The sequence below is a fragment of the Pseudophryne corroboree genome, unplaced genomic scaffold (assembly GCF_028390025.1).
Source record: "Pseudophryne corroboree isolate aPseCor3 unplaced genomic scaffold, aPseCor3.hap2 scaffold_373, whole genome shotgun sequence".
NCBI lineage: Eukaryota > Metazoa > Chordata > Amphibia > Anura > Myobatrachidae > Pseudophryne > Pseudophryne corroboree.
In genome coordinates this window covers 358772-384859 of record NW_026970023.1, presented here as the reverse complement: position 1 = coordinate 384859, position 26088 = coordinate 358772, and the positions used below count along the sequence as shown (strand labels likewise).

Here is a 26088-nt window from a genome sequence, read left to right as displayed (position 1 = left end):
CAGGAAACATTAACGCCACTGCATCCTTGCTGCTTTCTCATGTGGAAGTCTGTTTAATGTGAAAACAAGGTGATATCTAATTAGCACACAGGTAAGGAATTAAGAAAATCTTTATTTAAGGGTGAAGATGTTTCTCACAAAATCGTTGCCCCAATGCATCATTGAAATTCAAGCTGGAAAGATGATTTTAATATATCACTTGTACATTTTGTATTGCTCTTCTGGTGACAATGTAGTTTGTTTTTGTCAATTACCATTTTAATAATCGGGTAAAGAAAATTAAGTGGATTTTTGAAAGAAAACAATACTGTCAATATACTATTAAAACAAATGAAAATGGTAAAAGTTATTGTACTTTAAGTAAAAATAAAAGAGCAAAAATATCAATCCCAGTTTTGGATTACTTTAATTAACAAAAAAAAAACGCATATAGCAGAGGATAGTTTCAATCTGCCTACATCTGGGCTATGGACCCAGCATGCTTCCATTACAGTACTCTGCTGCACATGTAATTGCAAGAGATCCTGAAGTACTCACTCATCATGGGAAAGTACCAATGTGTTTCTTCATTGGTTGATGGAAGAAACATCTTACAAAAACTCTCCAGATTATTGACTATTTAAAGTTTTTCTAGGAAACGTTCTAGATGAATGCTTATTAGCCTTTGTCAGTATGTACTTTTGCAAAGTGTCGCTGTGGCGCAATCAGTTAGTGTGTACGGCTATTAACCAAAAGGTTGGTGGTTCAATCCCACCCAGGGATGTAATTGACCTTGTTATCAGATTTTGGTGATCTTTAAGTAGACAAGTCAAAATTTCAAAAACCCCTGTTATGGTGTAGGGTACCTGGCCTTCTCTGATGTAATCAGAGTTAGATTTGATTCAGTGATTTTATAAAAACAGCTAGGAAGCACAATTTAGCAGCGGTTTGCAGAGAAAAAGAAATATGCTGGCAAAAAAATCCAATTGAGTGATTAAACAGCTCTTCATTTTCTGGCTTTATTTTTATGCTAACAAATTTGTTCTCTGAAAAGTGTCCACAAAGCCAAGTATCTGATTAACATCTTTGTAGGGATGGTTTTTCACCTATTGCTAAATTAAACTTGCTTTATTGGAAAGGCAGCAAGATGCATCCTCATTTCAATATCTACTGAAATAATACAGGTTGACACCAGGAAACATTAACGCCACTGCATCCTTGCTGCTTTCTCATGTGGAAGTCTGTTTAATGTGAAAACAAGGTGATATCTAATTAGCACACAGGTAAGGAATTAAGAAAATCTTTATTTAAGGGTGAAGATGTTTCTCACAAAATCGTTGCCCCAATGCATCATTGAAATTCAAGCTGGAAAGATGATTTTAATATATCACTTGTAAATTTTGTATTGCTCTTCTGGTGACAATGTAGTTTGTTTTTGTCAATTACCATTTTAATAATAGGGTAAAGAAAATTAAGTGGATTTTTGAAAGAAAACAATACTGTCAATATACTATTAAAACAAATTAAAATGGTAAAAGTTATTGTACTTTAAGTAAAAATAAAAGAGCAAAAATATCAATCCCAGTTTTGGATTACTTTAATTAACAAAAAAAAAAATGCATATAGCAGAGGATAGTTTCAATCTGCCTACCTCTGGGTTAAGGGACCCAGCATGCTTCCATTGCAGTACTCTGCTGCACATGTAAGTGCAAGAGATTCTGAAGCACTCACTCATCATGGGAAAGTACCAATGTGTTTCTTCATTGGTTGATGGAAGAAACATCTTACAAAAACTCTCCAGATTATTGACTTTTTAAAGTTTTCTAGGAAACGTTCTAGATGAATGCTTATTAGCCTTTGTCAGTATGTACTTTTACAAAGTGTCTCTGTGGTGCAATCGGTTAGTGTGTTTGGTTATTAACCAAAGGGTTGGTGGTTCAATCCCACCCAGGGATGTTATTGACCTTGTCATCAGATTTTGGTGATCTTTAAGTAGACAAGTCAAAATTTCAAACCCCCTCTTATGGTGTAGGGTACCTGGCCTACTCTGATGTAATCAGAGTTAGATTTGATTAAGTGATTTTATCAAAAAACAGCTAGGAAGCACAATTTAGCAGTGGTTTGCAGAGAAAATGAAATATGCTGGCAGAAAAATCCAATTGAGTGATTAAACAGCTCTTCATTTTCTGGCTTTATTTTTATGCTAACTAATTTATTCTCTGAAAAGTGTCCACAAAGCCAAGTATCGGATTAACATCTTTGTAGGGATGGTTTTTCACCTATTACTAAATTAAACTTGCTTCATTGGAAAGGCAGCAAGATGCATCCTCATTTCAATATCTACTGAAATAATACAGGTTGACACCAGGAAACATTAACGCCACTGCATCCTTGCTGCTTTCTCATGTGGAAGTCTGTTTAATGTGAAAAAAAGGTGATATCTAATTAGCACACAGGTAAGGAATTAAGAAAATCTTTATTTAAGGGTAAGATGTTTCTCACAAAATCGTTGCCCCAATGCATCATTGAAATTCAAGCTGGAAAGATGATTTTAATATATCACTTGTACATTTTGTATTGCTCTTCTGGTGACAATGTAGTTTGTTTTTGTCAATTACCATTTTAATAATCGGGTAAAGAAAATTAAGTGGATTTTTGAAAGAAAACAATACTGTCTATATACTATTAAAACAAATTAAAAAGGTAAAAGTTATTGTACTTTAAGTAAAATAAAAAGAGCAAAAATATCAATCCCAGTTTTGGATTACTTTAATTAACAAAAAAAAAATGCATATAGCAGAGGATAATTTCAATCTGCCTACCTCTGGGTTATGGACCCAGCATGCTTCCATTACAGTACTCTGCTGCACATGTAAGTGCAAGAGATCCTGAAGCACTCACTCATCATGGGAAAGTACCAATGTGTTTCTTCATTGGTTGATGGAAGAAACATCTTACAAAAACTCTCCAGATTATTGACTATTTAAAGTTTTTCTAGGAAACGTTCTAGATGAATGCTTATTAGCCTTTGTCAGTATGTACTTTCACAAAGTGTCGCTGTAGCGCAATCAGTTAGTGTGTACGGCTATTAACCAAAAAGTTGGTGGTTCAATCCCACCCAGGGACGTAATTGACCTTGTGATCAGATTTTGGTGATATTTAAGTAGACAAGTCAAAATTTCAAACCCTCTCTTATGGTGTAGGGTACCTGGCCTACTCTGATGTAATCAGTTAGATTTGATTAAGTGATTTTATAAAAAAAACAGCTAGGAAGCACAATTTAGCAGTGGGTTGCAGAGAAAAAGAAATATGCTGGCAGAAAAATCCAATTGAGTGATTAAACAGCTCTTCATTTTCTGGCTTTATTTTTATGCTAACAAATTTGTTCTCTGAAAAGAGTCCACAAAGCCAAGTATCTGATTAACACCTTTGTAGGGATGGTTTTTCACCTATTACTAAATTAAACATGCTTCATTGGGAGCACATGGAAAAGAGTACAAACCATGTTTATAGCAAGGGGAAGCCTGGTGAGAAATCTGCTTTCTTTCTTTCAAATTGGGTGCTCACTTTGAGCTGAATGAGGACTGCTGGCATGGCACTCAGGCGACAGGTGGAATCTTGGTCATGTTCTGGTTTCTCTTCAGAACGAACAAATCTTTCGCCTTTTACTAAAGATTTCCGTGGAGAGGAGCAAAACTGAGTTTTATCTCAATTTTTGCATGCCCCATCTTATTGGGGTTTTATTTTATCGGTTTAAAGATAGAACGAGTGTGCTTTAATGTAAGCTCATTTGCATAGAAATGACAGTAAATGTTTGTTTCTTTTCAAACAGAACTTTCTTGACCACACTAATTGCTTGAAAGATCTGGGAGCACATGGAAAAGAGTACAAACCATGTTTATAGCAAGGGGAAGCCTGGTGAGAAATCTGCTTTCTTTCATTCAAATTGGGTGCTCACTTTCAGCTGAATGAGAACTGCTGGCATGGCACTCAGGCGACAGGTGGAATCTTGGTCATGCTCTGGTTTCTCTTCAGAACTAACAAATATTTCGCCTTTTATTAAAGATTTCCGTGGAGAGGAGCAAAACTGAGTTTTATCTCAATTTTTGCATGCCCCATATTATTGGGGTTTCTTTTATCAGTTTAAAGACAGAACGAGTGTGCTTTCTTGTTAGCTTTAATGTAAGTTTATTTGCATAACAATGACAGTAAATGTTGTTTCTTTTCAAACAGAACTTTCTTGACCATGCTACTTGCTTAAAGGTCTGGGAGCACATGGAAAACAGTACAAACCATGCAGTATCACAAGAGCCTTTATTTGATCTTTCATGAAGATAGAGCAGAATTGAGGACACGTCAACAATTTCTGCCGAAGGTGGTTCATCTTTCCACATGGTGCCTTTGGCCACTGACACCTTCGTTGAGTCAAAGTCTCTGGCTGTGGTCAGAACTTTGAAAATGTATGTCACCAGAACGGTTCAGATTAGGAAAACAGAGGCTCTGTTTGTCCTGTATGCTCCCAACAGGATTTGGTGTCCTGCTTCCATGCAGACCATTATGCGCTGGATCTGTGGTAAGATTCAGCATGCTCGTTCCACGGCAGGATTGCCGTTACTGAAGTAGGTGAAGACCCATTCTACTAGAAAGGTGGGTTCATCCTTGGCAGCTGGTCGGGGAGTCTCGGCATTGCAACTTTGCCGAGCAGCTATTTAGTAAACACTTTTGCTAAGTTTTACAAGTTTGATACCTTGGCTGATGATAACCTTAAGTTGGGTCATTCGGTGCTGCAGAGTCGTACGCACTCTCCCACCCGTTCAGGAGCTTTGGTATAACCCCATGGTTCTTAATGTGACCCCAGCATCCTCTAGGTCGTATGAGAAAATAGGATTTTAATACCTACCGGTAAATCCTTTTCTCTTAGTCTGTAGAGGATGCTGGGCACCCGTCCCAGTCCATACTGTGTCTGCAGTTATTACTTGTGGTTATACACATGTTGTGTTATGGTTCTGGTCAGCTTTTTGCTGCAATTGTTCATGCCGTTGGCTTGTGTTCTGTTGAATGCCACGTTCTGCGGCATGTTTAAGGTGTGAGCTGGTAAGATGCTCACCTTAGTTTAACAATAAATCCTTTCCTCGAAATGTCCGTCTCCCTGGGCACAGTTCCTATAACTGGAGTCTGGAGGAGGGGCATAGAGGGAGGAGCCAGTTCACACCCTTTGAAAGTCTTAAAGTGCCCATGTCTCTTGCGGATCCCGTCTATACCCCATGGTTCTTAATGTGACCCCAGCATCCTCTACGGACTAAGAGAAAAGAATGCCCTTGCGCACTATCCTGACTTCTCCTCCCGTCTGCTTACTTTGTGCCTTCCAACGCACAATGCGAACTACAGGTGGTGCTGCAGGGCCCACACCCTTTTACTTGCCTTACAGAACAGCTCTGGAGCTGTTACAGTGCCCAGCTGCTGCAAGAAATCAGCTTGAATGCTTCAGGGGATGGGGCATGGCCAACATGAGCCCCACACCAAAGGAGGGTGGGGGTGTTTAATGTGAACTAGGGGTCATCCAAGCACTGCAAAAGGCCGCCATGCCCTGCATGCCCCTTTTCTCTTTTCATATGCAGATGAGGGTTCCAGTCAACTTTGGCCCACTGCTTGGATAACATCACCGTATGCAAATCCGTCTGCTGCAGACCTTCCCCCAGGAATGCTTGTACTAGTTGTTGCATATGGCGCTTCAGTATTAGGCAGCCTTCCGCCCTCCCATGTTCATCTGAAAAGATGTGGTCTCCCTGCAGTTGTTGTCCCCAGACGAGAGTTCTCTTGTGCTTCCTCAGTTGAATCTCCTTAACTTGACGGGGGAGGTGCTGCCCGAGCAGCCCTCCCCAGCCCTATCCCAACTCATATTTATTTTGCATATGAGATCTCTTGATCATGAAGATTGTTCTCACAGGGTGAGGTTCATCCATTATATTTTAAAATAGGAAGGTACGAATTACATATTTGAATTGCATCTATGTGCTGGATTCAAATGTCCCCCCCCCCTTCCTTTCTCAATTGTGCCCGTCAGCAGCTATTCTAAGGTTGCTGCCAATGGGTGTGACACATTAATTTCTTCTGTGGGGTACACTGGACTCCACAAGGATTCACATTGGGGTGTAGAGTAGGATCTTGATCTGAGGCACCAACCGGCTCAAAGCTTTTGACTGTTCCCAAGAAGCTCAGTGCATTCTCCTCTATAACCCCGCTTCCATGAACAGGGAGCTCAGTTTGTAGTTGGTGCCTTCAGTAGCAGGCCAATTAACAGGGGCCTGCCTCAGGCAGCCTATTCTTAGCTATTAATTTTGACAAGAAAAGAAGAACTTGTTTTATGAGAATCTACAAGGGCTGCAGCAGGCTAGGTCTAATAGACATCTTTACTGCAGCTTCATCACTCCCAGCGGCGCTGTATACTCCCGTGCCCTGGTTGCTGGGTCACTGCAGCGGAGGCTCCGGTTTCATCCTAAGGTCAGTCACACACACACCACCCTTCCGGATCACGAGGCCGCTGCTGAAGGGGAGCGAGGCCGTAGGGGGTGGGCCGTGTGCGCACTGCGGTGGACACTGATTACTGGGCAGCCGCTCCACTAGCCACCAGGTACAGTTAAGGAGCACAGGTCTGGGGGTTTTTCTCCTATATTAACCCAATTTTGTACTGCCCGCAGCGCATTGTGATAGGTAATAGGGCCTGATTCAGGTTGGATTGCAATCACAATAAGCGATCCAACTGCAAAAATTGCTAAGAGCATACGCATGTGCCTGCATTTTCTGCGGCACCCCGCAGAGAATGTGATCGCCTCTGCCTGTCAATCGGGGCGGGGAAGGGGGGGAGAGGTGGGTCAGCAACACTCCATTTCCAAGTCAGGGATGGAGCGGTGCGGGGGCAAGGCTTCAAAATGGGGTCTGCAACGGAGGAGACACAGGGGGCGTGGTCACAGCGACTGTATGACATCACATTCAGCCGCTGTGATCACAAAAATGGTGGCGGCTTCCTGCGCGCACATACAGTCTGCACCAGCAGGAGCCTACACCATTTTTTATGATCACGCTGAACTGCAGTGCGACTGCAATTACAGCATGGTCAAGAAGGGAGGCGTCATGCTGGGTGGCCATGCCCTGTCACTTTGCAGGAGCCAGCACCGCTCACACACTAGTCCCCGGGTGCAGCCCCCAACCCCCGGGACACCCGGAGCAACAAAATGTAGATTCAGGCCACCAGGCCACGCCCCTACCTATGAAACCATGCCTCCTTTTTACCATTGCACTGCTTATCTGCGCGCACTGCATTACAATCTCCCTCGCCACCTCTCTGGGTGTCACCAGTGATAGTGACACCTCTGCCATGCTTGTAGCAGCTGGTCCTAAGATCTACGCCTCAAACCCTGAGTGTTTGCCCTTGTGACTTGTTGATCATCATAGCGAAGCAGATGCTTACAGAAAACTGCAGGGGCTTAGATTGAAAATAAAAAAATTGATAGGGTATAAGGTAGAGAGGAGCGGGTTCGGTTCTCCGAGAACCGAATTCCCCACGAACTCCACGTGGTTTACACTGGTCCGAGGCAGGCTCGGTTGTTCCCGCCTGACTCGGAAAACCTGAACAAGGGAAAATGTCATCATCCCGCTGTCGGATTCTCGCGAGATTCGGATTCCATATAAAGAGCTGCGCGTTGCTGCCATTTTTACTCGTGCATTGAAGAGAGAGCGGAGAGGACGTGGCTATGTTCTCTCAGTGGAAATCTCAATATCAGTGCTCAGTATCAGTGGTTACTTATTGCTGCTCAGTAATACTAGTAGTGTGTCTCTCCTGCTCAGTGTCAGTTCTCAGTAGTATCCTCATCAGTGCTCAGTATCACTGTTCATTGTCTTGTGCTGCATTGTGTTGCTCAGCATAATACAGTACATTACTAATAGTCCAGTGCTGCATCTTGCTGCTCAGTGTCAGTTCTAGTATCCTCATCAGTGCTCACTATCACTGCTCATTGCATTGTGGTGTTCTGTATACTACAATAACATAGTAATATAGTAACATAGTTTTTGAGGTTGAATAGAGGCAAATTGCCCATCGTGTTCAACCTGTTTTAAGTTGTGATGATTCTACATACTTGCTGAATAATGTTTTATGACTAGTTAGCTACTATAACTCATGTTACCCCCGGATTAACCATGTTGATATTTTAAGTATTATAACCTTGGATAGCTTTTTCATTCAGAAATGTATCCATTCCTTTTTTAAATCCAATTACAGAGTCCGCCATTACCACCTTCCCTGGCAGGGAATTCCACATCCTGATTGCCCTAACAGTGAAGAAACCTTTCCTCCATTGCGTTCTGAACTTTCCTCCAGTCGCAGCGAGTGACCACGTGTTCTTTTAATAAATAATTCCTCTGATAACTCTTTGTTATGTATCTTTACATATTTGAAGATATTAATAATATCTCCTCTTAGGCACCTCTTTTCTAGTGTATAAATATTCAGCCTAGTAAGTCTTTCCTTATAGTCCAGTACTTTAAGGCCTTTAATCAATTTAGTCTTCAGGATCTCTGACACTTCCATGAGCAGCAGAGTAGTGCAATGGAAGCATGCTGGGCCCATAACCCAGAGGTCGATTGATCGAAACTATCCTCTGCTATGTGCACTTTTTTTTTTATAATTAAAGTAATCAAAAACTGGGATTGATATTTTGGCACTTTTATTTTTACTTAAAGTACAATAACTTTTATCATTTTAATTTGTTTTAATAGTATATTGACAGCATTGTTTTCTTTAAAAAATCCACTTAATTTTCTTTACCCTATTACTGAAATGGTAATTGACAAAAACAAACTACATTGTCACCAGAAGAGCAATGCAAAATGTACAAGTGATATATGAAAATCATCTTCCATCTTGAATTTCAATGATGCATTGGGACAACAATTTGTGAGAAACATCTTCACCCATAAAGAAAGATTTTCTTAATTCCTTACCTGTGTGCTGATTAGATATCACCTTGTTTTCACATTAAACAGACTTCCCCATGAGGAAGCAGCAAGGATGCAGTGACGTTTCCTGGTGTCAACCTGTATTATTTCAGTAGACATTGAAATGAGGATGCATCTTTGATGCCTTTCCAATGAAGCAAGTTTAATTCAGTAATAGGTGAAAAACCATTCCTACAAAGGTGTTAATCAGAGACTTGGCTTTGTGGACACTTTTCAGAGAGCAAATTTGTTAGCATAAACATAAAATCAGAAAATTAAGAGCTGTTTAATCACTCAATTGGACTTTTCTGCCAGCATAATTTTTTTTCTCTGCAACTCACTGCTAAATTGTGCTTCCTAGCTGTTTTTTTATAAAATCACTTAATCAAATCTAACTCTGATTACATCAGAGAAGGCCAGGTACCCTACACCATAAGGGAGGTTTCTGAAATTTTGACTTGTCTACTTAAAGATCACCAAAATCTGATTACAAGGTCAATTACATCCCTGGGTGGGATTGAACCACCAACCTTTTGGTTAATAGCCAAACATGCTAACCGATTGCGCCACAGAGACACCTTGCGAAAGTCAATACTGACAAAGGCTAATAAGCATTCATCTAGAACGTTTCCTAGAAAAACTTTAAAAAGTCAATAATCTGGAGAATTTTTGTAAGAAACACATTGGTACTTTCCCATGATGAGTGAGTGCTTCAGGATTTCTTGCACTTACATGGGCTATTAACCAAAAGGTTGGTGGTTCAATCCCACCCAGGGATGTAATTGACCTTGTCATCAGATTTTGGTGATCTTTAAGTAGACAAGTCAAAATTTCAAACCCCCTCTTATGGTGTAGGGTACCTGGCCTTCTCTGATGTAATCAGAGTTAGATTTAATTAAGTGATTTTATAAAAAACAGCTAGGAAGCACAATTTAGCAGTGGGTTGCAGAGAAAAAAATAACATTTTAAACCTACCGGTAATTTTTTTTTCTCGTAGTCCGTAGAGGATGATGGGGACTCCGTAAGGACCATGGGGGATAGACGGGCTCCGCAGCAGACATGGGCACTTTAAGAAAGACTTTAGATCTGGGTGTGCACTGGCTCCTCCCTCTATGCCCCTCCTCCATACCTCAGTTAGAGAAACTGTGCCCAGAGGAGACGGACAGTACGAGGAAAGGATTTTTGTTAATCCAAGGTCAAGATTCATACCAGCCACACCAATCACACCGTATAACTTGTGATATACTACCCAGTTAACAGTATGAAAACAACATAGCATCAGTCCAAGACCGATGAAAACTAACATATAACCCTTATGTAAGCAATAACTATATACAAGTCTTGCAGAAGTAGACCGCACTTGGGACGGGCACCCAGCATCCTCTACGGACTACGAGAAAAAGATTTACCGGTAGGTTTAAAATCTTATTTTCTCTTACGTCCTAGAGGATGCTGGGGACTCCGTAAGGACCATGGGGATTATACCAAAGCTCCCAAACGGGCAGGAGAGTGCGGATGACTTTGCAGCACCGATTGAGCAAACAGGAGGTCCTCCTCAGCCAGGGTATCAAACTTATAGAACTTTGCAAAGGTGTTTGAACCAACTTTGACCCACTGCTTGGATGACATCACCATATGCAAATCCATCTGCGGCAGGCCTTCCCCCAGGAATGCTTGCACTAGTTGTTGCATTTGGTTTGTTGTTTGGGGGTGCTTCAGTATTAGGCAGCCTTCTGCCCTCCCATGTTCATCTGAAAATATGTGTTCTCCCTGCAGTTGTTGTCCCCAGATGAGAGTTCCCTTGTGCTGCCTCAGTTGAATCTCCTTTACTTGACAGAGATGTGCCTGAGCAGCGGCCCTCCCCAGCCCTATCCCAAATCATACTTATTTTGCATAGGAGATACCATGGTCATGAAGATTGTTCTCCCAGGGTTAGGTTAATTCATTGCATTCTGGGTATGCTGACCCCTGTGATTTCCCCAAATGTGGGAAACTCAACTGCATTATTTGTGGTAGTGGGGGACTGTGTTTGTGCTTTCCTCTGGTCAGCTCTGGTAAAAGTCAGATTTCTTTGTCTCAGATCTTCCTCTAGCCTTGTTCTTCTTTCGAGAGTTCCCTTGTGCTGCCTCAGTTGGATCTCCTTCACTTGACAGGGGGGTGCCCGAGCAGCGACCCTCCCCAGCTCTAGCCCAACTCCTACTTACCTGCCAGGTGAGATACTATGATCATGAAGATGCTTCTCCCAGGGCAAGGCTCACCCATTGCACTCTGGGTGTGCTGCCCCTGCGATTTCCCCAAATGTGGGAAACTTGACTGCATAATTTGTGTTTCCCCTGGTCGGCTCTCATATAATTCAGATCTCTTTGTCTCAGGTCTCTCTCCAGCCTAGTTTGCTGTCTGTTTCCACTTCTTTTTTCTTGAGCCCCTCCCTTCTATACCCTTGTGCACTATCCTGACTTCTCCCGTCTGCTTACTTTGTGCCTTCCAACGCACAATACAAACTACAGGTAGTGCTGCAGGGCCCACACCCTTTTACTTGCTTTACAGAGCAGCTCTGGAGCTGTTACAGTGCCCAGCTGCTGCAAGAAATCAGCTTGAATGCTTCAGGGGCTGGGGCATAGCCAACATGAGCCCCACACCGAAGGAGGGTGGAGGTGTTTAATGCGAACTAGGGGTCATCCAAGCGCCGCAAAAGGCCGCCATGCCCTGCACACCCCTTTATTCTTTTCATATGCAGACGAGGGTTGAAGCCAACTTTGACCCACTGCTTGGATGACATCACCATATTCAAATCCATCTGCTGCAGGCCTTCCCCCAGGAATGCTTGCACTAGTTGTTGCATTTGGTTTGTTGTTTGGGGGTGCTTCAGTATTAGGCAGCCTTCTGCCCTCCCATGTTCATCTGAAAATATGTGTTCTCCCTGCAGTTGTTGTCCCCAGATGAGAGTTCCCTTGTGCTGCCTCAGTTGAATCTCCTTTACTTGACAGAGATGTGCCTGAGCAGCGGCCCTCCCCAGCCCTATCCCAAATCATACTTATTTTGCATAGGAGATACCATGGTCATGAAGATTGTTCTCCCAGGGTTAGGTTAATTCATTGCATTCTGGGTATGCTGACCCCTGTGATTTCCCCAAATGTGGGAAACTCAACTGCATTATTTGTGGTAGTGGGGGACTGTGTTTGTGCTTTCCTCTGGTCAGCTCTGGTAAAAGTCAGATTTCTTTGTCTCAGATCTTCCTCTAGCCTTGTTCTTCTTTCGAGAGTTCCCTTGTGCTGCCTCAGTTGGATCTCCTTCACTTGACAGGGGGGTGCCCGAGCAGCGACCCTCCCCAGCTCTAGCCCAACTCCTACTTACCTGCCAGGTGAGATACTATGATCATGAAGATGCTTCTCCCACTGCAAGGCTCACCCATTGCACTCTGGCTGTGCTGCCCCTGCGATTTCCCCAAATGTGGGAAACTTGACTGCATAATTTGTGTTTCCCCTGGTCGGCTCTCATATAATTCAGATCTCTTTGTCTCAGGTCTCTCTCCAGCCTAGTTTGCTGTCTGTTTCCACTTCTTTTTTCTTGAGCCCCTCCCTTCTATACCCTTGTGCACTATCCTGACTTCTCCCATCTGCTTACTTTGTGCCTTCCAACGCACAATGCAAACTACAGGTAGTGCTGCAGGGCCCACACCCTTTTACTTGCTTTACAGAGCAGCTCTGGAGCTGTTACAGTGCCCAGCTGCTGCAAGAAATCAGCTTGAATGCTTCAGGGGCTGGGGCATAGCCAACATGAGCCCCACACCGAAGGAGGGTAGAGGTGTTTAATGCGAACTAGGGGTCATCCAAGCGCCGCAAAAGGCCGCCATGCCCTGCACACCCCTTTTTTCTTTTCATATGCAGACGAGGGTTGAAGCCAACTTTGACCCACTGCTTGGATGACATCACCATATGCAAATCCATCTGCTGCAGGCCTTCCCCCAGGAATGCTTGCACTAGTAGTTGCATTTGGTTCGTTGTTTGGGGGTGCTTCAGTTTTAGGCAGCCTTCTGCCCTCCCATGTTCATCTGAAAATATGTGTTCTCCCTGCAGTTGTTGTCCCCAGAAGAGAGTTCCCTTGTGCTGCCTCAGTTGAATCTCCTTTACTTGACAGAGATGTGCCTGAGCAGCGGCCCTCCCCAGCCCTATCCCAAATCATACTTATTTTGCATAGGAGATACCTTGGTCATGAAGATTGTTCTCCCAGGGTGAGGTTCATTCATTGCATTCTGGGTATGCTGACCCCTGTGATTTCCCCAAATGTGGGAAACTCGACTGCATTATTTGTGGTAGTGGGGGACTGTGTTTGTGCTTTCCTCTGGTCAGCTCTGGTAAAAGTCAGATTTCTTTGTCTCAGATCTTCCTCTAGCCTTGTTCTTCTTTCGAGAGTTCCCTTGTGCTGCCTCAGTTGGATCTCCTTCACTTGACAGGGGGTGCCCAAGCAGCAATCCTCCACAGCTCTAGCCCAACTCCTACTTACCTGCCAGGTGAGATATTATGATCTTCACTGTTAGGGCAATCAGGATGTGGAATTCCCTGCCAGGGAAGGTGGTAATGGCGGACTCTGTAATTGGATTTAAAAAAGGAATGGATACATTTCTGAATGAAAAAGCTATCCAAGGTTATAATACTTAAAATATCAACATGGTTAATCCGGGGGTAACATGAGTTGTAGTAGTTAACTAGTCATAAAACATTATTCAGCAAGTATGTAGAATCATCACAACTTAAAACAGGTTGAACACGATGGGCAATTTGCCTCTTTTCAACCTCAAAAACTATATTACTATATGTTACTATATTACTATGTTACTGTAGTATACAGAACACCACAATGTAATGAGCAGTGATAGTGAGCACTGATGAGGATACTAGAACTGACACTGAGCAGCAAGATGCAGCACTGGACTATTAGTAATGTACTGTAGTATGCTGAGCACCACAATGCAGCACAAGACAATGAGCAGTGATACTGAGCACTGATGAGGATACTACTGAGAACTGACACTGAGCAGGAGAGACACACTACTAGTATTACTGAGCAGCAATAAGTAACCACTGATACTGAGCACTGATATTGAGATTTCCACTGAGAGAACATAGCCACGTCCTCTCCGCTCCCTCTTCAATGCACGAGTAAAAATGGCGGCAACGCGCAGCTCTTTATATGAAATCCGAATCTCGCGAGAATCCGACAGCGGGATGATGACATTTTCCCTTGTTCAGGTTTTCCGAGTCAGGCGGGAACAACCGAGCCTGCCTCGGACCAGTGTAAACCACGTGGAGTTCGTGGGGAATTTGGTTCTCGGAGAACCGAACCCGCTCCTCTCTACCTTATACCCATATATTTTTTTATTTTCAATCTAAGCCCCTGCAGTTTTCTGTAAGCATCTGCTTCGCTATGATGATCAACAAGTCACAAGGGCAAACACTCAGGGCTTGAGGCGTAGATCTTAGGACCAGCTGCTACAAGCATGGCAGAGGTGTCACTATCACTGGTGACACCCAGAGAGGTGGCGAAGGAGATTGTAATGCAGTGCGCGCAGATAAGCAGCGCAATGGTAAAAAGGAGGCATGGTTTCATAGGTAGGGGCGTGGCCTGGTGGCCTGAATCTACATTTTGTTGCTCCGGGTGTCCCGGGGGTTGGGGGCTGCACCCGGGGACTAGTGTGTGAGCGGTACTGGCTCCTGCACAGTGACAGGACATGGCCACCCAGCATGACGCCTCCCTTCTTGACCAATCTGTAATTGCAGTCGCACTGCAGTTCAGCGTGATCATAAAAAATGGTGTAGCCTCCTGCTGGTGCAGACTGTATGTGCGCGCAGGAAGCCGCCACCATTTTTGTGATCACAGCGGCTGAATGTGATGTCATACAGCCGCTGTGACCACGCCCCCTGTGTCTCCTCCGTTGCAGACCCCATTTTGAAGCCTTGCCCCCGCACCGCTCCATCCCTGACTTGGAAATGGAGTGTTGCTGACCCCCCTCTCCCCCCCTGCCCCGATTGACAGGCAGAGGCGATCGCATTCTCTGCGGGGTGCCGCAGAAAATGCAGGCACATGCGTATGCTCTTAGCAATTTTTGCAGTTGGATCGCTTACTGTGATTGCAATCCAACCTGAATCAGGCCCTATTACCTATCACAATGCGCTGCGGGCAGTACAAAATTGGTTTAATATGGGAGAAAAAACCCCAGACCTGTGCTCCTTAACTGTACCTGGTGGCTCGTGGAGCGGCTGCCCAGTAATCAGTGTCCACGCCAGTGCGCACACGGTCCACCCCCTACGGCCACGCTCCCCTTCATCAGCGGCCTCGTGATCCGGAAGGGCGGTGCGTGTGTGACTGACCTTAGGAAGAAACCGGAGCCTCCGCTGCAGTGACCCAGCAACCAGGGCACGGGAGTATACAGCGCCGCTGGGAGTGATGAAGCTGCAGTAAAGATGTCTATTAGACCTAGCCTGCTGCAGCCCTTGTAGATTCTCATAAAAAAAGTTCTTATTTTCTTGTCAAAATTAATAGCTAAGAATAGGCTGCCTGAGGCAGGCCCCTGTTAAGTGGCCTGCTACTGAAGGCACCAACTACAAACTGAGCTCCCTGTTCATGGAAGCGGGGTTATAGAGGAGAATGCGCTGAGCATCTTGGGAACAGTCAAAAGCTTTGAGCCGGTTGGTGCCTCAGATCAAGATCCTACTCTACACCCCAATGTGAATCCTTGTGGAGTCCAGTGTACCCCACAGAAGAAATTAATGTGTCACACCCATTGGCAGCAACCTTAGAATAGCTGCTGACGGGCACAATTGAGAAAGGAAGGGGGGGGGGACATTTGAATCCAGCACATAGATGCAATTCAAATATGTAATTTGAACCTTCCTATTTTAAAATATAATGGATGAACTTCACCCTGTGATAACAATCTTCATGATATAGAGATCTCATATGCAAAATAAGTATGAGTTGGGATAGGGCTGGGGAGGGTGGCTGCTCGGGCAAGCCCCTCCCCCGTCAAGTTAAGGAGATTCAACTGAGGAAGCACAAGGGAACTCTCGTCTGGGGACAACAACTGCAGGGAGACCACATTTTTTCAGATGAACATGGGAGAGCGGAAGGCTGCCTAATACTGAAGCACCATCAAATATCAAACCATATGCAATAACTAGTACAAGCATTCCTGGGGGAAGGTCTGCAGGAGACGAATTTGCATACGGTGATGTCATCCAAGCAGTGGGCCAAAGTTGGCTGGAACCCTCATCTGCATATGAAAAGAGAAAAGGGTTATGCAGGGCATGGCGGCCTTTTGCGGCGCTTGGATGACCCCTAGTTCGCATTAAACACCTCCACCCTCCTTCGGTGTGGGGCTCATGTTGGCTATGCCCCAGCCCCTGAAGCATTCAAGCTGATTTCTTGCAGCAGCTGGGCACTGTAACAGCTCCAGAGCTGCTCTGTAAGGCAAATAAAAGGGTGTGGGCCCTGCAGCACTACCTGTAGTTCGCATTGTGCGTTGGAAGGCACAAAGTAAGCAGACGGGAGAAGTCAGGATAGTGCGCAAGGGCATAGAAGGGAGCGGCTCAAGAAAAGAGAAGTGGAAACAGACAGCAAACTAGGCTGGAGAGAGACCTGAGACAAAGAGATCTGAATTATACGAGAGCCGACCAGGGGAAACACAAATTATGCAGTCAAGTTTCCCATATTTGGGGAAATCGCAGGGGCAGCACACCCAGAGTGCAATGGTTGAGCCTTGCCCTGGGAGAAGCACCTTCAAGATCATAGTATCTCACCTGGCAGGTAAGTAGGAGTTGGGCTAGAGCTGGGGAGGGTCGCTGCTCGGGCACCCCCCTGTCAAGTGAAGGAGATCCAACTGAGGCAGCACAATGGAACTCTCGAAAGAAGAACAAGGCTAGAGGAAGATCTGAGACAAAGAAATCTGACTTTTACCAGAGCTGACCAGCGGAAAACACAAACACAGTCCCCAACTACCACAAATAATGCAGGCGAGTTTCCCACATTTGGGTAAATCACAGGGGTCAGCATACCCAGAATGCAATGAATGAACCTCACCCTGGGTGAACAATTTTCATGACCATGGTGTCTCCTATGCAAAATAAGTATGATTTGGGATAGGGCTGGGGAGGGCCGCTGCTCAGGCACATCTCTGTCAAGTAAAGGAGATTCAACTGAGGCAGCACAAGGGAACTCTCATATGGGGACAACAACTGCAGGGAGAACACATATTTTCAGATGAACATGGGAGGGCAGAAGGCTGCCTAATACTGAAGCACCCCCAAACAACAAACCAAATGCAACAACTAGTGCAAGCATTCCTGGGGGAAGGCCTGCAGCAGATGGATTTGCATATGGTGATGTTATCCAAGCAGTGGGTCAAAGTTGGCTTCAACCCTCATCTGCATATGAAAAGAGAAAAGGGGCGTGCAGGGCATGGCGGCCTTTTGCGGTGCTTGGATGACCCCTAGATCGCATTAAACACCCCCACCCTCCTTTGGTGTGGGGCTCATGTTGGCCATGCCCCATCCCATGAAGCATTCAAGCTGATTTCTTGCAGCAGCTGGGCACTGTAACAGCTCCAGAGCTGCTCTGTAAGGCAAGTAAAAGGGTGTGGGCCCTGCAGCACTACCTGTAGTTTGCATTGTGCATTGGAAGGCACAAAGTAAGCAGACGGGAGGAGAAGTCAGGATAGTGCACAAGGGTATAGAAGGGAGGGGCTCAAGAAAAAAGAAGTGGAAACAGAGAGCAAACTAGGCTGGAGAGAGACCTGAGACAAAGAGATCTGAATTATACGAGAGCCGACCAGAGGAAACACAAATTATGCAGTCAAGTGTCCCACATTTGGGGAAATCGTAGGAGCAGCACACCCAGTGTGCAATGGGTGAGCCTTGCCCTGGGAGAAGCACCTTCCTGATTATAGTATCTCACCTGGGTGTGCTGCCCCTGCGATTTCCCCAAATGTGGGAAACTTGACTGCATAATTTGTGTTTCCCCTGGTCGGCTCTCATATAATTCAGATCTCTTTGTCTCAGGTCTCTCTCCAGCCTAGTTTGCTGTCTGTTTCCACTTCTTTTTTCTTGAGCCCCTCCCTTCTATACCCTTGTGGACTATCCTGACTTCTCCTCCTGTCTGCTTACTTTGTGCCTTCCAATGCACAATGCAAACTACAGGTAGTGCTGCAGGGCCCACACCCTTTTACTTGCCTTACAGAGCAGCTCTGGAGCTGTTACAGTGCCAAGCTGCTGCAAGAAATCAGCTTGAATGCTTCAGGGGCTGGGGCATGGCCAACATGAGCCCCACACCGAAGGAGGGTGGGGGTGTTTAATGCGAACTAAGGGTCATCCAAGCGCCGCAAAAGGCCGCCATGCCCTGCATACCCCTTTTCTCTTTTCATATGCAGATGAGGGTTCCAGCCAACTTTGGCCCACTGCTTGGATGACATCACTATATGCATATCCGTCTTCTGCAGACCTTCCCCCAGGAATGCTTGTACTAGTTGTTGCATTTGGTTTGTTGTTTGGGGGTGCTTCAGTATTAGGCAGCCTTCTGCCCTCCCATGTTCATCTGAAAATATGTGTTCTCACTGCAGTTGTTGTCCCCAGATGAGAGTTCCCTTGTGCTGCCTCAGTTGAATCTCCTTTACTCTAAAACTTGTAAAACTTAGCAAAAGTGTTTACTAAATAGCTGCTCGGCAAAGTTGCAATGCCGAGACTCCCCGACCAGCTGCCCAGGATGAACCCACCTTTCTAGTAGAATGGGTCTTCACCTAATTCAGTAACGGCAATCCTGCCGTGGAATGAGCATGCTGAATCTTACCACAGATCCAGCGCATAATTGTCTACATGGAAGCAGGACACCCAATCCTGTTGGGAGCATACAGGACAAACAGAGCCTCTGTTTTCCTAATCTGAACCGTTCTGGTGACATAAATTTTCAAAGTTCTGACCACAGCCAGAGACTTTGACTCAACGAAGGTGTCAGTGGCCAAAGGCACCATGTGGAAAGATGAACCACCTTCGGCAGAAATAGTTGACGTGTCCTCAATTCTGCTCTATCTTCATGAAATATCAAATAAAGGCTCTTGTGATACTGCATGGTTTGTACTGTTTTCCATGTGCTCCCAGATCTTTCAAGCAAGAAGCATGGTCAAGAAAGTTCTGTTTGAAAAGAAACAACATTTACTGTCATTGTTATAGAATTTGGGAGAAAAAACAAGAAGAAATCTGCACTGTTGACGCACTGGACAGAATGAATGAATCATAAAATATAACCTTTATTAAGTATGTATTAAAATTGGATAAATATTAATATTATTATCCCAAACTGCAGTGAAACATAAAGGTTAAAATCACAGAACTAACATACATGTGCATAAGAAGAATAAAGAGATGTGAAAAAAAGGTTTAAAAAGCGTGTCCGTGTGTGATTATTTTTGAAGGCACAACCCTGGCGGGGTTGTTTATATAGATATATATGTTGCTAATAATCACTTTCTAGCGTAATGTTATTAAATAGCTGTTAGTATCTATGTCGTCAGGTACCACTGGGTCGTATCCTATATACTCCTGTGGGAAACTTGACTGCATAATTTGTGTTTCCCCTGGTCGGCTCTCGTATAATTCAGATCTCTTTGTCTCAGGTCTCTCTCCAGCCTAGTTTGCTGTCTGTTTCCACTTCTCTTTTCTTGAGCCGCTGCCTTCTATGCCCTTGTGCACTCTCCAGACTTCTCCTGTCTGCTTACTTTGTGCCTTCCAACGCACAATGCAAACTACAGGTAGTGCTGCAGGGCCCACACCCTTTTACTTGCCTTACAGAGCAGCTCTGGAGCTGTTACAGTGCCCAGCTGCAGCAAGAAATCAGCTTGAATGCTTCAGGGGCTGGGGCATAGCCAACATGAGCCCCACACCGACCGAGAGTGGAGGTGTTTAATGCAAACTAGGGGTCAGCCAAGCGCCGCAAAAGGCCGCCATGCCCTGCATGCCCCTTTTCTCTTTTCATATGCAGACGAGGGTTGAAGCCAACTTTGACCCACTGCTTGGATGACATCACCATATGCAAATCCATCTGCGGCAGGCCTTCCCCCAGGAATGCTTGCACTAGTTGTTGCATTTGGTTTGTTGTTTGGGGGTGCTTCAGTATTAGGCAGCCTTCTGCCCTCCCATGTTCATCTGAAAATATGTGTTCTCCCTGCAGTTGTTGTCCCCAGATGAGAGTTCCCTTGTGCTGCCTCAGTTGAATCTCCTTTACTTGACAGAGATGTGCCTGAGCAGCGGCCCTCCCCAGCCCTATCCCAAATCATACTTATTTTGCATAGGAGATACCATGGTCATGAAGATTGTTCTCCCAGGGTTAGGTTCATTCATTGCGTTCTGGGTATGCTGACCTCTGTGATTTCCCCAAATGTGGGAAACTCAACTGCATTATTTGTGGTAGTGGGGGACTGTGTTTGTGCTTTCCTCTGGTCAGCTCTGGTAAAAGTCAGATTTCTTTGTCTCAGATCTTCCTCTAGCCTTGTTCTTCTTTCAAGAGTTCCCTTGTGCTGCCTCAGTTGGATCTCCTTCACTTGACAGGGGGGTGCCCGAGCAGCGACCCTCCCCAGCTCTAGCCCAACTCCTACTTACCTGCCAGGTGAGATACTATGATCATGAAGTTGCTTCTCCCAGGGCAAGGCTCACCCATTGCACTCTGGGTGTGCTGCCCCTGCGATTTCCCCAAATATGGGAAACTTGATTGCATAATTTGTGTTTCCCCTAGTCGGCTCTCATATAATTCAGATCTCTTTGTCTCAGGTCTCTCTCCAGCCTAGTTTGCTGTCTGTTTCCACTTCTTTTTTCTTGAGCCCCTCCCTTCTATACCCTTGTGCACTATCCTGACTTCTCCTCCTGTCTGCTTACTTTGTGCCTTCCGATGCACAATGCAAACTACAGGTAGTGCTGCAGGGCCCACACCCTTTTACTTGCCTTACAGAGCAGCTCTGGAGCTGTTACAGTGCCAAGCTGCTGCAAGAAATCAGCTTGAATGCTTCAGGGGCTGGGGCATGGCCAACATGAGCCCCACACCGAAGTAGGGTGGGGGTGTTTAATGCGAACTAAGGGTCATCCAAGCGCCGCAAAAGGCCGCCATGCCCTGCATACCCCTTTTCTCTTTTCATATGCAGATGAGGGTTCCAGCCAACTTTGGCCCACTGCTTGGATGACATCACTGTATGCAAATCCGTCTTCTGCAGACCTTCCCCCAGGAATGCTTGTACTAGTTGCTGCATTTGGTTTGTTGTTTGGGGGTGCTTCAGTATTAGGCAGCCTTCTGCCCTCCCATGTTCATCTGAAAATATGTGTTCTCCCGGCAGTTGTTGTCCCCAGATGAGAGTTCCCTTGTGCTGCCTCAGTTGAATCTCCTTTACTTGACAGAGATGTGCCTGAGCAGCGGCCCTCCCCAGCCCTATCCCAAATCATACTTATTTTGCATAGGAGATACCATGGTCATAAAGATTGTTCTCCCAGGGTGAGGTTCATTCATTGCATTCTGGGTATGCTGACCCCTGTGATTTCCCCAAATGTGGGAAACTCAACTGCATTATTTGTGGTAGTGGGGGACTGTGTTTGTGTTTTCCTCTGGTCAGCTCTGGTAAAAGTCAGATTTCTTTGTCTCAGATCTTCCTCTAGCCTTGTTCTTCTTTCGAGAGTTCCATTGTGCTGCCTCAGTTTGATCTCCTTCACTTGACAGGGGGGTACCCGAGCAGCGACCCTCCCCAGCTCTAGCCCAACTCCTACATAACTGCCAGGTGAGATACTATGATCATGAAGGTGCTTCTCCCAGGGCAAGGCTCACCCATTGCACTCTGGGTGTGCTGCTCCTGCGATTTCCCCAAATGTGGGAAACTTGACTGCATAATTTGCGTTTCCCCTGGTCGGCTCTCGTATAATTCAGATCTCTTTGTCTCAGGTCTCTCTCCAGCTTAGTTTGCTGTCTGTTTCCACTTCTCTTTTCTTGAGCCGCTGCCTTCTATGCCCTTGTGCACTCTCCTGACTTCTCCTGTCTGCTTACTTTGTGCCTTCCAACGCACAATGCAAACTACAGGTAGTGCTGCAGGGCCCACACCCTTTTACTTGCCTTTCAGAGCAGCTCTGGAGCTGTTACAGTGCCCAGCTGCTGCAAGAAATCAGCTTGAATGCTTCAGGGGCTGGGGCATAGCCAACATGAGCCCCACACCGACGGAGGGTGGAGGTGTTTAATGCGAACTAAGGGTCATCCAAGCGCCGCAAAAGGCCGCCATGCCCTGCATACCCCTTTTCTCTTTTCATATGCAGATGAGGGTTCCAGCCAACTTTGGCCCACTGCTTGGATGACATCACCGTATGCAAATACGTCTTCTGCAGACCTTCCCCCAGGAATGCTTGTACTAGTTGTTGCATTTGGTTTGTTGTTTGGGGTGCTTCAGTATTAGGCAGCCTTCTGCTCTCCCATGTTCATCTGAAAATATGTGTTCTCCCTGCAGTTGTTGTCCCCAGATGAGAGTTCTCTTGTGCTGCCTCAGTTGAATCTCCTTTACTTGACAGAGATGTGCCTGAGCAGCGGCCCTCCCCAGCCCTATCCCAAATCATACTTATTTTGCATAGGAGATACCATGGTCATGAAGATTGTTCTTCCAGGGTGAGGTTCATTCATTGCATTCTGGGTATGCTGACCCCTGTGATTTCCCCAAATGTGGGAAACTCGACTGCATTATTTGTGGTAGTGGGGGACTGTGTTTGTGCTTTCCTCTGGTCAGCTCTGGTAAAAGTCAGATTTCTTTGTCTCAGATCTTCCTCTAGCCTTGTTCTTTTTTTGAGAGTTTCCTTGTGCTGCCTCAGTTGGATTTCCTTCACTTGACAGGGGGGTGCCCGAGCAGCGACCCTCCCCAGCTCTAGCCCAACTCCTACTTACCTGCCAGGTGAGATACTATGATCAGGAAGGTGCTTCTCCCAGGGCAAGGCTCACCCATTGCACTCTGGGTGTGCTGCTCCTACGATTTCCCCAAATGTGGGACACTTGACTACATAATTTGTGTTTCCTCTGGTCGGCTACTCGTATAATTCAGATCTCTTTGTCTCAGGTCTCTCTCCAGCCTAGTTTGCTGTCTGTTTCCACTTCTCTTTTCTTGAGCCCCTGCCCTTGCCCTTGTGCACTCTCCTGACTTCTCCTGTCTGCTTACTTTGTGCCTTCCAACGCACAATGCAAACTACAGGTAGTGCTGCAGGGCCAACACCATTTTACTTGCCTTACAGAGCAGCTCTGGAGCTGTTACAGTGCCCAGCTGCTGCAAGAAATCAGCTTGAATGCTTCAGGGGCTGGGGCATAGCCAACATGAGCCCCACACCGACGGAGGGTGGAGGTGTTTAATGCGAACTAAGGGTCATCCAAGCGCCGCAAAAGGCCGCCATGCCCTGCATACCCCTTTTCTCTTTTCATATGCAGATGAGGGTTCCAGCCAACTTTGGCCCACTGCTTGGATGACATCACCGTATGCAAATCCGTCTTCTGCAGACCTTTTCCCAGGAATGCTTGTACTAGTTGTTGCATTTGGTTTGTTGTTTGGGGGTGCTTCAGTATTAGGCAGCCTTCTGCTCTCCCATGTTCATCTGAAAATATGTGTTCTCCCTGCAGTTGTTGTCCCCAGATGAGAGTTCCCTTGTGCTGCCTCAGTTGAATCTCCTTTACTTGACAGAGATGTGCCTGAGCAGCGGCCCTCCCCAGCCCTATCCCAAATCATACTTATTTTGCATAGGAGATACCATTGTCATGAAGATTGTTCTCCCAGGGTGAGGTTCATTCATTGCATTCTGGGTATGCTGACCCCTGTCATTTCCCCAAATGTGGGAAACTCGACTGCATTATTTGTGGTAGTGGGGGACTGTGTTTGTGCTTTCCTCTGGTCAGCTCTGGTAAAAGTCAGATTTCTTTGTCTCAGATCTTCCTCTAGCCTTGTTCTTTTTTCGAGAGTTTCCTTGTGCTGCCTCAGTTGGATCTCCTTCACTTGACAGGGGGGTGCCCGAACAGCGACCCTCCCCAGCTCTAGCCCAACTCCTACTTACCTGCCAGGTGAGATACTATGATCAGGAAGGTGCTTCTCCCAGGGCAAGGCTCACCCAATGCACTCTGGGTGTGCTGCTCCTACGATTTCCCCAAATGTGGGACACTTGATTACATAATTTGTGTTTCCTCTGGTCGGCTCTCGTATAATTCAGATCTCTTTGTCTCAGGTCTCTCTCCAGCCTAGTTTGCTGTCTGTTTCCACTTCTCTTTTCTTGAGCCGCTCCCTTCTATGCCCTTGTGCACTATCCTGACTTCTCCCGTCTGCTTACTTTGTGCCTTCCAACGCACAATGCAAACTACAGGTAGTGCTGCAGGGCCCACACCCTTTTACTTGCTTTACAGAGCAGCTCTGGAGCTGTTACAGTGCCCAGCTGCTGCAAGAAATCAGCTTGAATGCTTCAGGGGCTGGGGCATAGCCAACATGAGCCCCACACCGAAGGAAGGTGGAGGTGTTTAATGCAAACTAGGGGTCATCCAAGCGCCGCAAAAGGCCGCCATGCCCTGCACACCCCTTTTTTATTTTCATATGCAGACGAGGGTTGAAGCCAACTTTGACCCACTGCTTGGATGACATCACCATATGCAAATCCATCTGCTGCAGGCCTTCCCCCAGGAATGCTTGCACTAGTAGTTGCATTTGGTTTGTTGTTTGGGGGTGCTTCAGTGTTAGGCAGCCTTCTGCCCTCCCATGTTCATCTGAAAATATGTGTTCTCCCTGCAGTTGTTGTCCCCAGATGAGAGTTCCCTTGTGTTGGCTCAGTTGAATCTCCTTTACTTGACAGAGATGTGCCTGAGCAGCGGCCCTCCCCAGCCCTATCCCAAATCATACTTATTTTGCATAGGAGATACCATGGTCATGAAGATTGTTCTCCCAGGGTGAGGTTCATTCATTGCACTCTGGGTATGCTGACCCCTGTGATTTCCCCAAATGTGGGAAACTCGACTGCATTATTTGTGGTAGTGGGGGACTGCGTTTGTGCTTTCCTCTGGTCAGCTCTGGTAAAAGTCAGATTTCTTTGTCTCAGATCTTCCTCTAGCCTTGTTCTTCTTTCGAGAGTTCCCTTGTGCTGCCTCAGTTGGATCTCCTTCACTTGACAGGGGGTGCCCGAGCAGCAATCCTCCACAGCTCTAGCCCAACTCCTACTTACCTGCCAGGTGAGATACTATGATGTTCACTGTTAGGGCAATCAGGATGTGGAATTCCCTGCCAGGGAAGGTGGTAATGGCGGACTCTGTAATTGGATTTAAAAAAGGAATGGATACATTTCTGAATGAAAAAGCTATCCAAGGTTATAATACTTAAAATATCAACATGGTTAATCCGGGGGTAACATGAGTTATAGTAGCTAACTAGTCATAAAACATTATTCAGCAAGTATGTAGAATCATCACAACTTAAAACAGGTTGAACACGATGGGCAATTTGCCTCTATTCAACCTCAAAAACTATGTTACTATATGTTACTATATTACTATGTTACTGTAGTATACAGAACACCACAATGTAATGAGCAGTGATAGTGAGCACTGATGAGGATACTAGAACTGACACTGAGCAGCAAGATGCAGCACTGGACTATTAGTAATGTACTGTAGTATGCTGAGCACCACAATGCAGCACAAGACAATGAGCAGTGATACTGAGCACTGATGAGGATACTACTGAGAACTGACACTGAGCAGGAGAGACACACTACTAGTATTACTGAGCAGCAATAAGTAACCACTGATACTGAGCACTGATATTGAGATTTCCACTGAGAGAACATAGCCACGTCCTCTCCGCTCTCTCTTCAATGCACGAGTAAAAATGGCGGCAACGCGCAGCTCTTTATATGGAATCCGAATCTCGAGAGAATCCGACAGCGGGATGACGACATTTTCCCTTGTTCAGGTTTTCCGAGTCAGGCGGGAACAACCGAGCCTGCCTCGGACCAGTGTAAACCACATGGAGTTCGTCGGGAATTCGGTTCTCGGAGAACCGAACCCGCTCCTCTCTACCTTATACCCATCAATTTTTTT

The 26088-nt window shown here is 45.7% G+C and overlaps 16 non-coding genes and 3 pseudogenes across 16 annotated transcripts; 16 read left to right on the top strand and 3 right to left on the bottom strand.

Annotated features, from left to right (window-relative positions):
- The first annotated feature begins 3603 nt into the window (after positions 1 to 3603).
- LOC135021897 (U5 spliceosomal RNA) lies at positions 3604 to 3719 on the top strand. The gene has a single exon (XR_010219092.1). It is a non-coding gene; the product is annotated as a U5 spliceosomal RNA (small nuclear RNA).
- A 275-nt stretch (positions 3720 to 3994) lies between these two features.
- Positions 3995 to 4110, top strand: LOC135021917 (U5 spliceosomal RNA). Its single transcript, XR_010219113.1, has one exon. It is a non-coding gene; the product is annotated as a U5 spliceosomal RNA (small nuclear RNA).
- Positions 4111 to 10853: 6743 nt separating this feature from the next.
- LOC135021891 (U1 spliceosomal RNA) lies at positions 10854 to 11017 on the top strand. The gene has a single exon (XR_010219086.1). It is a non-coding gene; the product is annotated as a U1 spliceosomal RNA (small nuclear RNA).
- A 152-nt stretch (positions 11018 to 11169) lies between these two features.
- Positions 11170 to 11311, top strand: LOC135021801 (U1 spliceosomal RNA; annotated as a pseudogene).
- Positions 11312 to 12003: 692 nt separating this feature from the next.
- On the top strand, positions 12004 to 12167 carry LOC135021880 (U1 spliceosomal RNA). Its single transcript, XR_010219078.1, has one exon. It is a non-coding gene; the product is annotated as a U1 spliceosomal RNA (small nuclear RNA).
- Positions 12168 to 12319: 152 nt separating this feature from the next.
- Positions 12320 to 12461, top strand: LOC135021884 (U1 spliceosomal RNA; annotated as a pseudogene).
- Positions 12462 to 13153: 692 nt separating this feature from the next.
- Positions 13154 to 13317, top strand: LOC135021949 (U1 spliceosomal RNA). The gene has a single exon (XR_010219143.1). It is a non-coding gene; the product is annotated as a U1 spliceosomal RNA (small nuclear RNA).
- A 3304-nt stretch (positions 13318 to 16621) lies between these two features.
- Positions 16622 to 16784, bottom strand: LOC135021849 (U1 spliceosomal RNA). The gene has a single exon (XR_010219057.1). It is a non-coding gene; the product is annotated as a U1 spliceosomal RNA (small nuclear RNA).
- Positions 16785 to 16936: 152 nt separating this feature from the next.
- Positions 16937 to 17100, bottom strand: LOC135021748 (U1 spliceosomal RNA). The gene has a single exon (XR_010218964.1). It is a non-coding gene; the product is annotated as a U1 spliceosomal RNA (small nuclear RNA).
- A 674-nt stretch (positions 17101 to 17774) lies between these two features.
- On the bottom strand, positions 17775 to 17930 carry LOC135021888 (U1 spliceosomal RNA). The gene has a single exon (XR_010219084.1). It is a non-coding gene; the product is annotated as a U1 spliceosomal RNA (small nuclear RNA).
- Positions 17931 to 20291: 2361 nt separating this feature from the next.
- Positions 20292 to 20455, top strand: LOC135021702 (U1 spliceosomal RNA). The gene has a single exon (XR_010218920.1). It is a non-coding gene; the product is annotated as a U1 spliceosomal RNA (small nuclear RNA).
- Positions 20456 to 20607: 152 nt separating this feature from the next.
- Positions 20608 to 20742, top strand: LOC135021860 (U1 spliceosomal RNA; annotated as a pseudogene).
- Positions 20743 to 21444: 702 nt separating this feature from the next.
- On the top strand, positions 21445 to 21608 carry LOC135021939 (U1 spliceosomal RNA). Its single transcript, XR_010219134.1, has one exon. It is a non-coding gene; the product is annotated as a U1 spliceosomal RNA (small nuclear RNA).
- A 152-nt stretch (positions 21609 to 21760) lies between these two features.
- On the top strand, positions 21761 to 21923 carry LOC135021867 (U1 spliceosomal RNA). Its single transcript, XR_010219068.1, has one exon. It is a non-coding gene; the product is annotated as a U1 spliceosomal RNA (small nuclear RNA).
- Positions 21924 to 22593: 670 nt separating this feature from the next.
- Positions 22594 to 22757, top strand: LOC135021942 (U1 spliceosomal RNA). Its single transcript, XR_010219136.1, has one exon. It is a non-coding gene; the product is annotated as a U1 spliceosomal RNA (small nuclear RNA).
- Positions 22758 to 22909: 152 nt separating this feature from the next.
- On the top strand, positions 22910 to 23073 carry LOC135021834 (U1 spliceosomal RNA). Its single transcript, XR_010219043.1, has one exon. It is a non-coding gene; the product is annotated as a U1 spliceosomal RNA (small nuclear RNA).
- A 668-nt stretch (positions 23074 to 23741) lies between these two features.
- Positions 23742 to 23905, top strand: LOC135021725 (U1 spliceosomal RNA). Its single transcript, XR_010218943.1, has one exon. It is a non-coding gene; the product is annotated as a U1 spliceosomal RNA (small nuclear RNA).
- Positions 23906 to 24057: 152 nt separating this feature from the next.
- LOC135021876 (U1 spliceosomal RNA) lies at positions 24058 to 24220 on the top strand. Its single transcript, XR_010219075.1, has one exon. It is a non-coding gene; the product is annotated as a U1 spliceosomal RNA (small nuclear RNA).
- Positions 24221 to 24891: 671 nt separating this feature from the next.
- LOC135021908 (U1 spliceosomal RNA) lies at positions 24892 to 25055 on the top strand. The gene has a single exon (XR_010219103.1). It is a non-coding gene; the product is annotated as a U1 spliceosomal RNA (small nuclear RNA).
- The last annotated feature ends 1033 nt before the right edge of the window (positions 25056 to 26088 follow it).